The sequence below is a fragment of the Otolemur garnettii genome, unplaced genomic scaffold (genome assembly GCF_000181295.1).
Source record: "Otolemur garnettii isolate 467f Iridium unplaced genomic scaffold, OtoGar3 scaffold00133, whole genome shotgun sequence".
Classification (NCBI taxonomy): domain Eukaryota; kingdom Metazoa; phylum Chordata; class Mammalia; order Primates; family Galagidae; genus Otolemur; species Otolemur garnettii.
Window position 1 is genome coordinate 3,266,868 of NW_003852528.1, and position 12,134 is coordinate 3,279,001.

Consider the following 12,134-nt stretch of genomic DNA (forward strand, 5'->3'; position numbering starts at 1 on the left):
CTGAGCAGCAGGGCAGGGGATGCTGTGAGCTGAGCAGGAGGGCAGGGGGTGTCCTTGAACCAGGCAGCAGGGCAGGGGATGCTGTGAGCCTCAGCATGGGATTTTGCAGATGCACAAGATACTATGAAAAGAAATGAGGGCATCTGGGTGTGTTAGTACTTTTTTTATCTGTCCAATAAACCCTTCCTGTTTTCCCATCTTGGAAGGTGCACTGTCTATAGACACTCGCTAAATTTACCAAATTCAGTCCAACTTCATGACATTTATCTTGAAAGTTGTTGAAGATATCTATTGCTTGTGTTCTGTTTGCAAGAACAGAACTGTTCCAAACTGAGGAACTCTCCATAGCAAAGAAAATCTTCTGTTTGACCCGAATGAAGTCTGAAGCCTGCACTGAGTCAGCAGCATCAGCTGCTTCATCCAAAGCAACTGAATAGTACATGTTTTCCTTTCTAAGTATTGAATGAGGTTGTTCCATTAGGTTGAAGGCTAATTTGTGCTGCTGATCAGGTATGGTTCTCCCTGAGGGAGGCAGTTGCCTGGACTTTGAAATGTTATTGGAGTCTCAGCATCCTACAGCTGACAGTACGTTCTTCACGGATTTCTACATCATGGAATGGGTTTCCTTTCTACATCATGGAAGTAGTATATAAGCAACTTTATAAGTTGCTTCAGTGACATTATTTCCAGGTCTTATTGCCACTTAAAGAATTGTCTTTGCTTTTGCTTTTCATCTCTTAATTTCTACAATACGATCTTTTGTCCCTCTCCTTCTAATTTAAAATATTTGTGTCTTTATGAATGCTGTAATGCTGATGAGCATTGACTTTCTGTAATGTTGGTATTGCAGTATCCCACAGAAGCAAATCATCTTATCTTTAACAGAGACAAGATAATGCTGCAATTCACAATTCTCATTAAAAACTTCATTTCCTTCCTTCTGTGTTTTCTTGGTCTTCTGTAACATGATGAGCTGTTAGGCAGACAGAATTAAAAAATACCGTCAGCTGGGCCTGGGGGCGCACATCTGTAATCCTAGCATTCTGGGAGGCTGAGGCAAGAGTCTCTTGAGCTCAGGGATTCAATACCACCTGAGCAAAAACAAGACCCCATCTTTACTAAAAATGGAAAAAAATGAATATTAGCTGGGCATTGTGGTGCATGCTATAGTCCCGGCTACTTGGGAAGCTGAGGCAAGAGGATCGTTTGAGCCCAGGAGGTTGAGATTGCTGTGAGCTGCAAGGAAGTCATTGTACTTCACCCAGGGCAACAGAATAAGACTGTGTCTCAAATGATGATGAGGAGGAGGATGTGATGATGTGGTCAAGTTGTGCACCTATTCACAAATTCTACTTCAAACAGAATCCCAGTGCACTGCTGTTCAAAGGTGATGGTAGCCTGCAGTACTCAACCCCACAAACTCTCCCCCGCCAGCCTCCTGCATCAGTGGTGCCATTCAGCTTGGGCAGTGGGGTTAGAACTGAATCATGAGCGTGGCGGCCGTTGTTTTAGCCTCTGGCTTACTAATGTGCTGGCCCATCTGAGAGCATTATTTTATTGAAACTTACTTTATTCTTTGTTTTTTTAAAACATGTTCCTTTTAAAAATAAAATCAAAATATAAAAGTTGAACAAAATGTGTTAATAAAAATAACAGAATTTGTTCTGTAAAATTTCTATTTACTCAAAAGACCACATTTTAAGGACCTGGAAGGCCATGTGTGTGGCCTGAAGGCTGCAGGCTCCCGACCTGCCTGGACCATTGAGCAGTGACTGACCCTTGCTCACCACAAGCAGCCCCTGAAGCCACCAGTACCCCAAGGAGCCTTTGTCACACTGGTGCTGTGTGTCCTGAGAGGCAGGGTGAGGACACACAGGGGCATCTTCCAGCCCAATAACATCCCACCTCCCTCTTTTCTTTCCCACCACTGCGTGTCTGTGATACGTGGCTGGAACTCCACTGTAACTAATTTAAGATGCATAAATGTTGTTACATTCTGCATCTTAGTTATGCCCTTATTGTTGCTTTTGCTGAGCTGAGTTTTCCCGGGGCTCATTCAGTACCACACGTCCATCTCCACAATAGGGGGACGCCCCCCACCACCATGATTCTGCTGCACTGTGCACTTTTAAGAATCTAATTCTGGCATCTGGCTGAAGTCGGTGTGATTAAATCATCAGTTTCTCAGATGTCACCTATGCTTTCTTTTTGTTTAGGCAATCCTTTATTTAAAACACTTGCTTTGGCACTGGAGGCAGACTCAGGGGTCTGCCTGAAGCCAAATGGCTTCTTCACACCCCCGGAGCCCCTCAGGGAGGCAGGGCCTCACGACTCGCTCCCACTGGAGAGCTTGGGGAGGATGAGAAGACACAGCAGCAGGCATCCGCCTCCCCACTGTGCAGCTGCCAGGCAGGGAGGCTCTGCCAGCCACAGGGGGCCTTGGTGCATGTAGGGCGGAGCCCCTGCCAATCCAAACAAGCAGGAAATAAGAGCTGCACCAAACCATGGAGACTGAGGGGCTTGTGTGCTGTTGCCACAAAGCCTGGCGCGTCCTGCCCGAAACAGGACCCTGTAGGAAGACAGTGGCGGCTGCCTCTGGGGTTGTCATGACAGGTCACGCAGGTGCACTTGGCTTTGCAAAGTGGGTATTTCCTTGGGAAAACCGTATGAGTGACTTATTAAGAATTCACACCAGAGGAGCTCAGTTTCTGAAGGCACTTTTCACTAAAGCTTTTTCACAAATGATAAAACTCTTGCAGGGTGTAACCGTGGCTTCATTATTTGCTTACCAAATGTGGACCTCTGCATACCAGCCGATGGTGTTAGGATGCTGAACAGTTTTGATCTTTTGCACTTTCCCTGGCCTCACTTGCCTTCCTCGCCAGCTCAGGTCTGGTCCCTTGTTTTCCGAGTTCTGCCTCCACTTAGGGTTTTGTCCACATCTTCCTCTGCTTCTTTCACACTTTTTATTTGGTTGCAGAGTAGTGTTTTGTTTTAAAGTGGATTCAACCTGACTTTTTTGAAGCTGCACAGACATCGGCACCACATGTATTTATTGACAAAGGGTGATTAAAGACAGCCTGGAAGGGGAGGCAGATTTCTGGGGAGTATTTGGGAAAAGACACAGCTATGTGCGTATATGATTTCCACAAACGATTATACAGGCCAATCCTGCCAGACAGGAGGACACATGAGTGTCCTTTAAAATAGTTCCGATGCCCTCCTGGGCACATCCTAGCCCCCACTCCCAGGGTTGGCACAGGTCCCAGAGTGCACAAGGCTCCCTCTCAACCTTTTCCCAGCCCTGGAGCCCCAGACCCAGCAGAGGTCGTGAAGGCAACCTTAGCAGTCACATCTGGAGGAGCAGCCGGGTCTGTCTGGATTGTCATTTGGGTCAGGGCTTCTCCATCAGGATGCAGACAGGTGTTTTCAAATGCTTTGCCCCCGTGGTCCTCAGCATAGGAGTTGGTTATTATAAGCCCACAATCTCACAAAGCTTTTTAAAAAGATAAAACACGTTCTATATACCAAACAATCCAGGAAATGGAATTATCTGGTGTATAGGGGTTTCTGTTCTTGCAGGAATGTGAGTAGAGATGAATGCACATGTGCAGATGTTTGGGGAAAAATTCACTGTTTAGGAAAATGGAGAATAATTTGGGTATCTCAAAATAAAATAAATGCTGTAAAAATTATTTGCTACAATTTATAAATGGGAGGTGCCAATCTGATACTTTGATGTTTTTAAAACGAGCAATAATGAACACATTTCTGTATTTCTCTCCTCAGCCTTTGAGGCTGAGAGCCATCAGGGGCAAGGGGGTTGCTGTCCAGATTCTGCGTCAGGGACAGAGTGTGAGCCATTTCCGGAGATGGTCTCTTCCCCTACCCCTGACCCACCCTTCCCACATTGGAACCACCATGGCAGACAGCACCAAAACAGTCAGTTCCTTCAAGTTCTCAGATGCCACGGGGCAGCCTTGCTGGTGAAACAGGTGCCACTGCGGCTCCTGTGTGGGCTGCAGGGATCTCAGCAGCCAGCTCTCACTCTCAAATCCTCCCAAACTCTGTGCTGTCCGGCCCCCCAGTTCCTCAGCCTGCCACTTCCAGGCAAAGGAAGCCTATTGGATTTGTGGATCATGATTTTAGACGTTGGAATCTCAAAAATGAAATGTCAGGAATTGCAGCTCCTTATCTGATGGAGTCCGGAGGATGTCTTTTGCTGAGAGAGAACCACCTGACATTTTCCCAAGGAAACACCAGCTCCAGGTGCTTTTAAGATCCGCTAGGTAGTGCTTGCTTCGGCAGCACATATACTAAAATTGGAACGATACAGAGAAGATTAGCATGGCCCCTGCGCAAGGATGACACGCAAATTCGTGAAGCGTTCCATATTTTTCACATTTGTAACTGAATACGGTGTTCTCAATTTGTACAGAATAGTTAGAATATTCTATTAAAGTTGTGAAACATGAAAAAAAAAAAAAAGATCTGCTAGGTAATCCTGACCTCATCCAGAGGACTCGACTCCTGGTAAATCTTTGTCAGCAGAGAGCAGAGCTGTGCTTGTTAACACCCTCTGGTTCCAGCTCCCTCTCCATCCCAGTCCTGGCAGGTGACTGCCTGGAGTCCTGTGTGTCTTCTTCACCGTGGGCCTGCATTTAAGCCTTGACCTCTGCTCCTGTCTGTGCTGTCCCTGTGTGTGGGCTCCCAGGCATCTGAACTCAGCTGTGGGGTGAGCCAGAAGGTGGGGAACAGCCTATCCGACGTCCTTCTCTGACACATCTCTGAGGTATTTGAGCAAGGAGGAGGCAGAGGTCCTGACAGGACGTGGAGGCTCTGAGATAAGAAAACGTGGCTGTTCAAAGGGCAGTGGTTGTCCTGGGTTGGCTGGCAGCTTCTGAGCGTCTGGGAGCCGAGAGCTGGGAGCCATTTCCTCCGTCTCCCGTCTGGGAGCTCGCACCATTTCCACGTGGAATGTTGAGTCTGTCTGGGTGTGTTTGCTGCCTCGGCCACTCTCTCGGAGAGACCCAAATGCTTGTCTACAGAGCTCACTAAGACATCTTTCCCACCTGAGTAGAAGCCACCGTGCAGGAGAATCAGACCACCTGGGGAGAGCCAAGCTTGAAGCACCTGTCGGGTTGGATGTTGAAACTCACCCCTGGGGTTTATTCACTGAGCAGCTGACCACTTGTCCATTCTCATTCACCTCTCACCTGCCTTTGAGCTGTGCACACCCTGTTTCACTGGTTATGTGCTGGAGTGTTGACTGGGACCCACCATGGGGGCCACTCACCCCTACCCTGGGGACTCTGCACCCCCACTCCACATGCCTGTTGCCAGCAGCCACCAGGATACCCCGTTGTCTCCCAGCCTGTCACTCCCCTGTCTGTCAGGGGTTCACTCCCCCTGTCCCGCATCTGAAATTCTTTTTCCCTCTATTATTTTTATTCATCATTCCAGATTCTATGAGCTGTTTCCACCTCAATTCAGGCAAAGTCTTCAGCCCTGAGTGTGCTTGTTGATTTCTTAATATCATGTTTCACAACAGAGATCAGTTTTGCTCACGTGGGGCAGAAGTTTGAGAATCTGAGATGGGCCAAAAGGAACTGAGTCCAGAGCCCGGGAGGCAAAAGGCCCCCTTGTTGGAGGTCAAGGTTAAACAGCCCCCACCTCGCTGTGGAATCTCTGCCGTGCCTCGGGGCACCTGCACGTCTTCTCTCATGTCTGCCAGTCTTGGGGTTCTCGGGGGACTGGGCAGTGGATCACAGCACAGCTCTCCCATGCCCTGGTGAGGTTTATACCTTCTTAATACAGGAGCTTATATGCATAAAATTTCAGACCTAGCACTTTTTTATCTGAGTCATTCAAGAAAAGATTGCCCAGTACAGTAGATTGAGGTATAGTTATTTCTGTTAACAGTTTGGCATCTTAAAAATTCCCTATTTTTTCCAGACTGACTTTGGGAACTGGACCCTGGTGATGGATGAAGTTCACCATCACAGTCGTTTCATTACTTGGGACAGTTTCCCAGTCCCAGTTTATAAACTGCTCATGGGAAACAGAAGCAGCCTGGTTCTCTCCCACTTCCTGGCCTCATCTCCCCAGAAGCACAGCCTGTGGTGGCACCATCTGGGGAACAGGCCGTGGACCCTGTCACCTGGGTTTAATGCCCGGTTTTTTCTCTGCTCTGTGACCAGAGAGGTTGCCTTGAAGAGCCTGGCGTGTTCGTGTTAAAGCTTTGGGGTGCCACTCCTGAGATGAGCTTAAGCCTCCCCCCATCCCACACATGATGTATGGGCCTGGCACGCAGGAAGTGCCTGGTGTGGCCACCGTCGTTTGTGGTTTCTGGCATGTCTGCCATCCTATGTGTGGGACTCATTGACCCCACCCCAGTCTGCGTGCTCCTGACCACTCCCTGAAGTCCCAGCCCTGGCCACCCTCTAGCGAGGTGATACTCGGCCTCCTTCTGGGGCTCTTCCTCAGTCGCCCATTCGCAGGCCCCTTCTCTCTCACATGAAGTTCACATCCCTGGGGATGGACCCGTATGTCAGTTGCTAAGGATGAGAAGGGGGTTGCCAGTCCAGGGCTTTGCAGACCCAAGTTCCAGCAGACACTCCGCCCTGCCTGTGACCCAGGATACGTCCAACCCCTGCTCCTCCCATGGCCTGGTCTTTCCTTCTGTGAAATGGCATCACTCAACTGGATGGTCCCTGAAGGCACTTTTGGCACCATCAGCTTGACATGAGGCCCTGCAGGGTGATTTTTGATGTGACTGGAAGCTGAGTTTGGTGACATCTGGAGAAGTCAGAACTCATGGGGGGAAGCAGTTCCTGAATTTGGAGGCCCCAGGGAACAAGAAGGGGTCAGCTCCCTCTAGTCCCCTGGCTACTCCTTGCCAGTCCTCCCTGCCCTGAAGCTCTCGCTCCCTTGGAGGAGCCAGGCCACTCCCTGCAGGGCTGCCCTCCTCCTTTCCAGTTGATGAGCTGGGACAGAGGGGCAGGGCTTGGGGAGATGGAGTCCTGCTAGTATCATTAACCCCACTCTGCCTGATGACTGTCCAGACCAAAGCGCACTGGGATACCATCCAAGCAGGGAGATGTCCCTGGCACTGGCAGCAAACATGGACATAGTAGCCTGTGCCAGCTCCCTGACCTTGCACCAGCACCTGACCGTTTCCTGAGCCACCAGCCCCAGAAACCCTGAGGTCCTGCAGGGGCTTCCAAAGCGGACAGTGCTGCCATGTGTCTCTCGGGCAGCAGGCACTGGTCAGTCTGCAGGAGCCCTGGGAGCTGTGGGTGTTATTCTTGGGAAAGCCCACTCTGTGGAGGAGAGGTCCCAGCACACAGGAGCAAAGGGCTTTACCCTGCCACCCGGGCGGGGGCAGCGTAGTATGCTCACCACTCACCTCTCGAGAATCCCATGGGTGAAGCTTCCATCCTCCCCTATGAAAAAGGGCCCAGGAGCCAGAAGAGAGAGCAGAGGGCCCAGCCTGTGACAGTCACTGCTTCATTTCAGGGAGGATGTGCCCGACGACCCCTTCAAGAACTGGGACACCTTGGGGGAGGAGGCACAGCCAGGGGCACTGGCGGCCGTCTGGAGGAAGGCCTAAACACCAGCGGATCTCAGCAGTGTGGCCGTTGCTTGATGTGTGTTTGCCTCAGAGAGAGGTCAGGCTACCTGCTGTCCTTTCCTCCTGTTCCCATAGAGACAGTCACAGCATCCTCAAAGTCCTTTGAAAATGGAGTTAGAAGCAGTGGGGTCCAGCCTGCACAGGGCAGCTCTGCCACCCCTGCCGTGGCTTGTCCAGGTTGAGAAGTTGATCTCAGACAGGCCTGCGGTGGGCCTGTGGCACCTTCCACGGTTGGTCCTGCCCAGGGCTCCCAGCACCAGGTCACAGCTGGGAGAGGTGCAGAGAGGCTGGCAGGAGGGAGGAAGCCTGGCAAGGACCTGCTTTTGTCCCCTGGGGAACACCCCAGTGGCCAGTGAGCTGGTGGGTTCGCCAGGGCCCTGCCAACCCAGGTGAGCCTGGCGTGGGTGCCCTTGAGGCGATGGCCCTGCCTGGCCAGCCAGCTGTTTGCAGGCTGCTCGACCTCCCCAGCACCCCTGCCCTGATCGGAGCTCGCTGCGTGGGTCTGGCCTGGCAGGACATTTCACATCCTCTACTTTGAAAGCAGACACTGCATTTCCTCCTCTGCCCCTGCACAAGGCATTCGTCAGAGACAGCACACCCAGGGAGGGCAGCGCGGGGTGAGGCGGGGTGGAGGCTGGTTCCGGCTGTGGGGATGGCACCGTTGAGTCCAGTTTGGTAGGCAGCAGCGTGGACTCTGACCTGGTGGCCAGCACTCTTTGAACCCTCACCCAGAGGTGAAAAGAATGGGGTGACTCTTCTCAGAGTCCCCTTGGGCCCTGCCACTGACACCCCAATACTGATCATTCAGTAGATGATTGTCATGATGTGACCCCAAGGCTGGACTCCGCCTGGCTGCACAGCTGTGTCCATTGCATGTCTTGCCAGCCCCCAGCCTTCTCACCAGCCTAAGGCCATCCCCAGAGGACTGGGGACTGTATGTCTGGGCGCTCAGGCAGACCGGCAGCCTGCTGGCCCAGTCTCAGGGGCAGAGCCAGGGGCCAGTCTGGACAGGGGGCAGCAGGGTGCCCCAGGTGTGTGTGACGTGGTACCTCTCCGCCTCTGAGCAGGTCCGGGCTGTCATAGGGTGTGCATGGTGACACAGTACTCAGCTGATTCTGCTCTGAGGCATCTTGGAAGAGCTGAAGCTTTTGCCAAAGTGCAGACGTTGGTTTGGAGGCTCAGGGGAAAGCTTGCGTCTACATTCTCACAGGGTGTGAGGCTGTGCCACGGGCAACTCTGCTGCGGTCCAGGAACCAGCTTTGGGGTGGCAGAGACTCAGAATGCACTTGAATCAGAGTCATGACTGCAGAGAGTTCAACTATTCTGATTGATAGAAAAAGTAAGTCCCCAACATGTGGTGTACTGTGTATTACTATGTATGACTCTGAGACACAACTCAGGATGGCTGTGATGCTGCCGTAAGCTCTGGCGACCTGGATTGGCTCCTGCTCTTTCCCTCCCCTGAGTTGGGGTGAGAGCTCTAACCACTGGCTGGGAGGAGGCCCCAGTGCCAGCCCATCCCTTCAGGCTGCTCTGGTGCCAAGATCCTCGAGGCTTCTTTTGGGGCAAGGGCTGGACTGGCAAAGCCCTGGATGGGATAAGAGGAAAGTTGCCAGAGAGCCTCAGTCTCCTGTCTGTGGCTTTCTCTCTGGCCAGGCTTGGTCAGCCACACCCTCCCCTGGCTGGCCTCTCGCAGAGTGGGTCACTGATGACTGCACCCCCGGACTGTAAGCACCTGCACCTTTCAGCTGCGGTCAGCCCCACCCAGCAACACTCCTCTCTCTACAGTCAGTGTCTACACCCTGGCCCTTGTCTGTCCAGTCTTGGCCAAGTGGCTGTGCCCACTGGTAATAGAGGCACCCTGCTAGTTCCGGATAGTCAGGGCATCCCTGGTGCTTCACCACAGTATTACAACATCTACTATGTGCCAGGCAATGCTCTAGACCCTGGATGCCCTGCTGGGGAAGAAGACAGCTCCCCACCCTACCTGGCACCCCATGAACCCAGCAAGGCTGAGCCTGTTACGTGATGTGGCCCATTTAACCCTCATAGCACAGATATGAGAGGCCCTACTGCGACCCCACAAGAGTGTCTGAGGGCAGGTGAAGCCACCTTCCCAAGGCTGCTGCTGGGCTCCCAGCTGTGGGGCCCAGGCTCTCTGTCTTACCACAGCTTCTACAGCGGGCCACATGTCCACTGGGTGGCACAGAGGCGTGCCTTCACTGCCCCTCCTTCTGCAGCTTTCTGAGTGCCCACTGCTCTGTGTTCCTGGAATTGCCCCTTCTTGGTCACTTCTTGGTGGAATTGATTCTTTAAATACACAACTTGATTTGCTAACGTCTTACTTAGGATTTCTGCATTTAGATTCAGAGGCAATGCCCTTCTAACCTTCAGTCCTGGGGCCATTTGGATGGGCGTTGGAGTTGTGCCATATTTTATGGGGGGCTGGGTGGGTTAGGGCAGAGGGAGGATAGGAAATCTCTGTACCTTCCTCTCAATTTTTTGTGGACCTAAAACTTCTTTTAAGGAAATTAAAGCCTTTAAAAATAAATAAGTAAACATAAATAAATAAAATAGGAAGTGTCTGATCGTTGTTAAATTCCAGAATAGTTTTAGGAATATAGACAGGAATTATCTGTTCATCAAAGGTTCTGTTTAATTCTCCTGTAAAACAGTCTGGTTTGTTACTCTTTGTGGGGAGGATACAGACCCTTGGCAACGTGGTCCCTTTCTCCATCAGTTCTTGATGCAATCCAGTTTCCTACTTTTCCTGGGTGAATCTGGTAAATCAGACAGCACAAGAATTAGGAGTACAAGCCCATGAATCAGCCTGCCTGGTCTTGATCTGTCACTCACTCATTGTGTGACTTTGGGCAGTGGTAAGCTGGGGGCTGCTGGGGGGCCCACAGAGTGCCCAGCATGGCTGCAGCTCCAGGGTCCAGTGACTTTCCTCGTAGCTGCATACACACCTTTCAGGACAGACAACCCACATCACACACACCCCTCACCCCACATCACACAGCCCATCGAATGTCACCTTTTCCCTTCCCTGACATTCGTACTGGTTTGCTTTGCAGAGGGGGTGGAGCAGATTTTGGTGTCACACATGCAGAGACAGGCACCCCAGTTGCTTTCCCAGGGGTGGAGACACTGTTGCAAGGTCTTTCCCCTAAAGTGGCAGCTGAGTGGTGCATGTCCCCTCGGGGTCTGTGGACTCACTGGTACAGACTTGGAGGGTCGCCCTCTCCTCCCATCAAAGCCCTGGGCGCCGGGGTGTGCCACCACATGGGCAGGGCGAGCTCACGGTGGCCACCACGGGTCTGGTCTTCTGTCATGTTCAAGCTGAAAGCTGTAGACGGTCTACTCTTAGAATGACGCATTTGGGACGACATCCGCTGCTGTCTTTTCGGTTTTCCGTCTCAGAATTCTGTGTTCCGTTTCCTCTGCCGACACCGCCCCTTTCTCAAACATGGGAACACGTTCCTCAGTCCTGTTTTCCACGCTGACTCTGCCCCATCCCGCCTCCCTTGTCTTTGCTCAGCGTGCTGGGACTCCGCCGTAAACAGCCTCTGACTGATTTGTTTATTTCACCACTGTCTAGTTTGCTATTTATTACTTCCATTATTTTTTTAAATTTCTCCTCTCAGACGTTCTGTTATTTCCAAGAGTCCTAGTGTGTCCTGGTTGTTCCTTCGATGCAGACTGTCCCCATTTTATCTGGGTCTCCCTGATGGTACATGCAGCTGTTGTGAAGGTTGGTCCTTGTTCCAAGGCCACTCTCCAGGTGTCGGCCCGGAGGCTGCTCCCTGCTGTGCACCTGTATTTCTGGGACGATCTTTTCATGGCGTGCAGGTGGTTCTGTCCCTGTAGTCCACTACATGGGCTGGTGTGGGCGTCTGAGGAGTCAGGTTCAGAATGGCAGGAGGCTGTGTCTAGACTCAGGGGAGGGACACCAAGTCCCAGTTGCAGGACGAGGCCCACCAAGTGCTCTCTGGAGAGAGTGCCGGCCACATGGGGGCCTCAACACATCCAGACCCCCCAGGTGGATGGCGGCTGTCGTGTGTGCCCTGCTCACCTCAGCCTATGCAGCCTCCAACCCGGTGGGACCAGAGCCCAGGGGCTGAGAGGGTCTCTGCAGCAGATGCAGGGGCAACATGGGGGACAAAGGGCCTGGGAGGTGGCAGCCCTTCTAGCAAAGGGGGCTTTTGGGTTCTATGGAGACAAAGGCTTCTCCACCTCTGTGCTGGGGCCAGGGTTGAGGGGCAGCTAAGACTTGAGGTAACTCTGGGCTTCTGCTCCAGGCTGTAGACAATGGCCACTGCCCTTGTGTCTGTGATTGGTGCCCAGTCTCCTGATCCAGAAATTCTGCCCATCAGCCCCACTGGGAGAACCTCAGGGGCATGTGCACATGTGATGTGGGCTGTGCGATGCGGGGGTGAGGGGTGTGTGTGATGTGGGCTGTGCGATGCGGGGGTGAGGGGTGTGTGTGATGTGAGCTGTG

At 52.1% G+C, this 12,134-nt stretch overlaps 1 protein-coding gene and 1 non-coding gene across 2 annotated transcripts in view; both read left to right on the forward strand.

Moving 5' to 3' along the window:
- Positions 1 to 12,134, forward strand: part of TWIST2 (twist family bHLH transcription factor 2) — a 53,671-nt gene that overhangs the window by 32,671 nt on the left and 8,866 nt on the right. The window lies entirely within an intron of this gene.
- Positions 4,293 to 4,399, forward strand: LOC111727956. Its single transcript, XR_002775377.1, has one exon. It is a non-coding gene; the product is annotated as a U6 spliceosomal RNA (small nuclear RNA).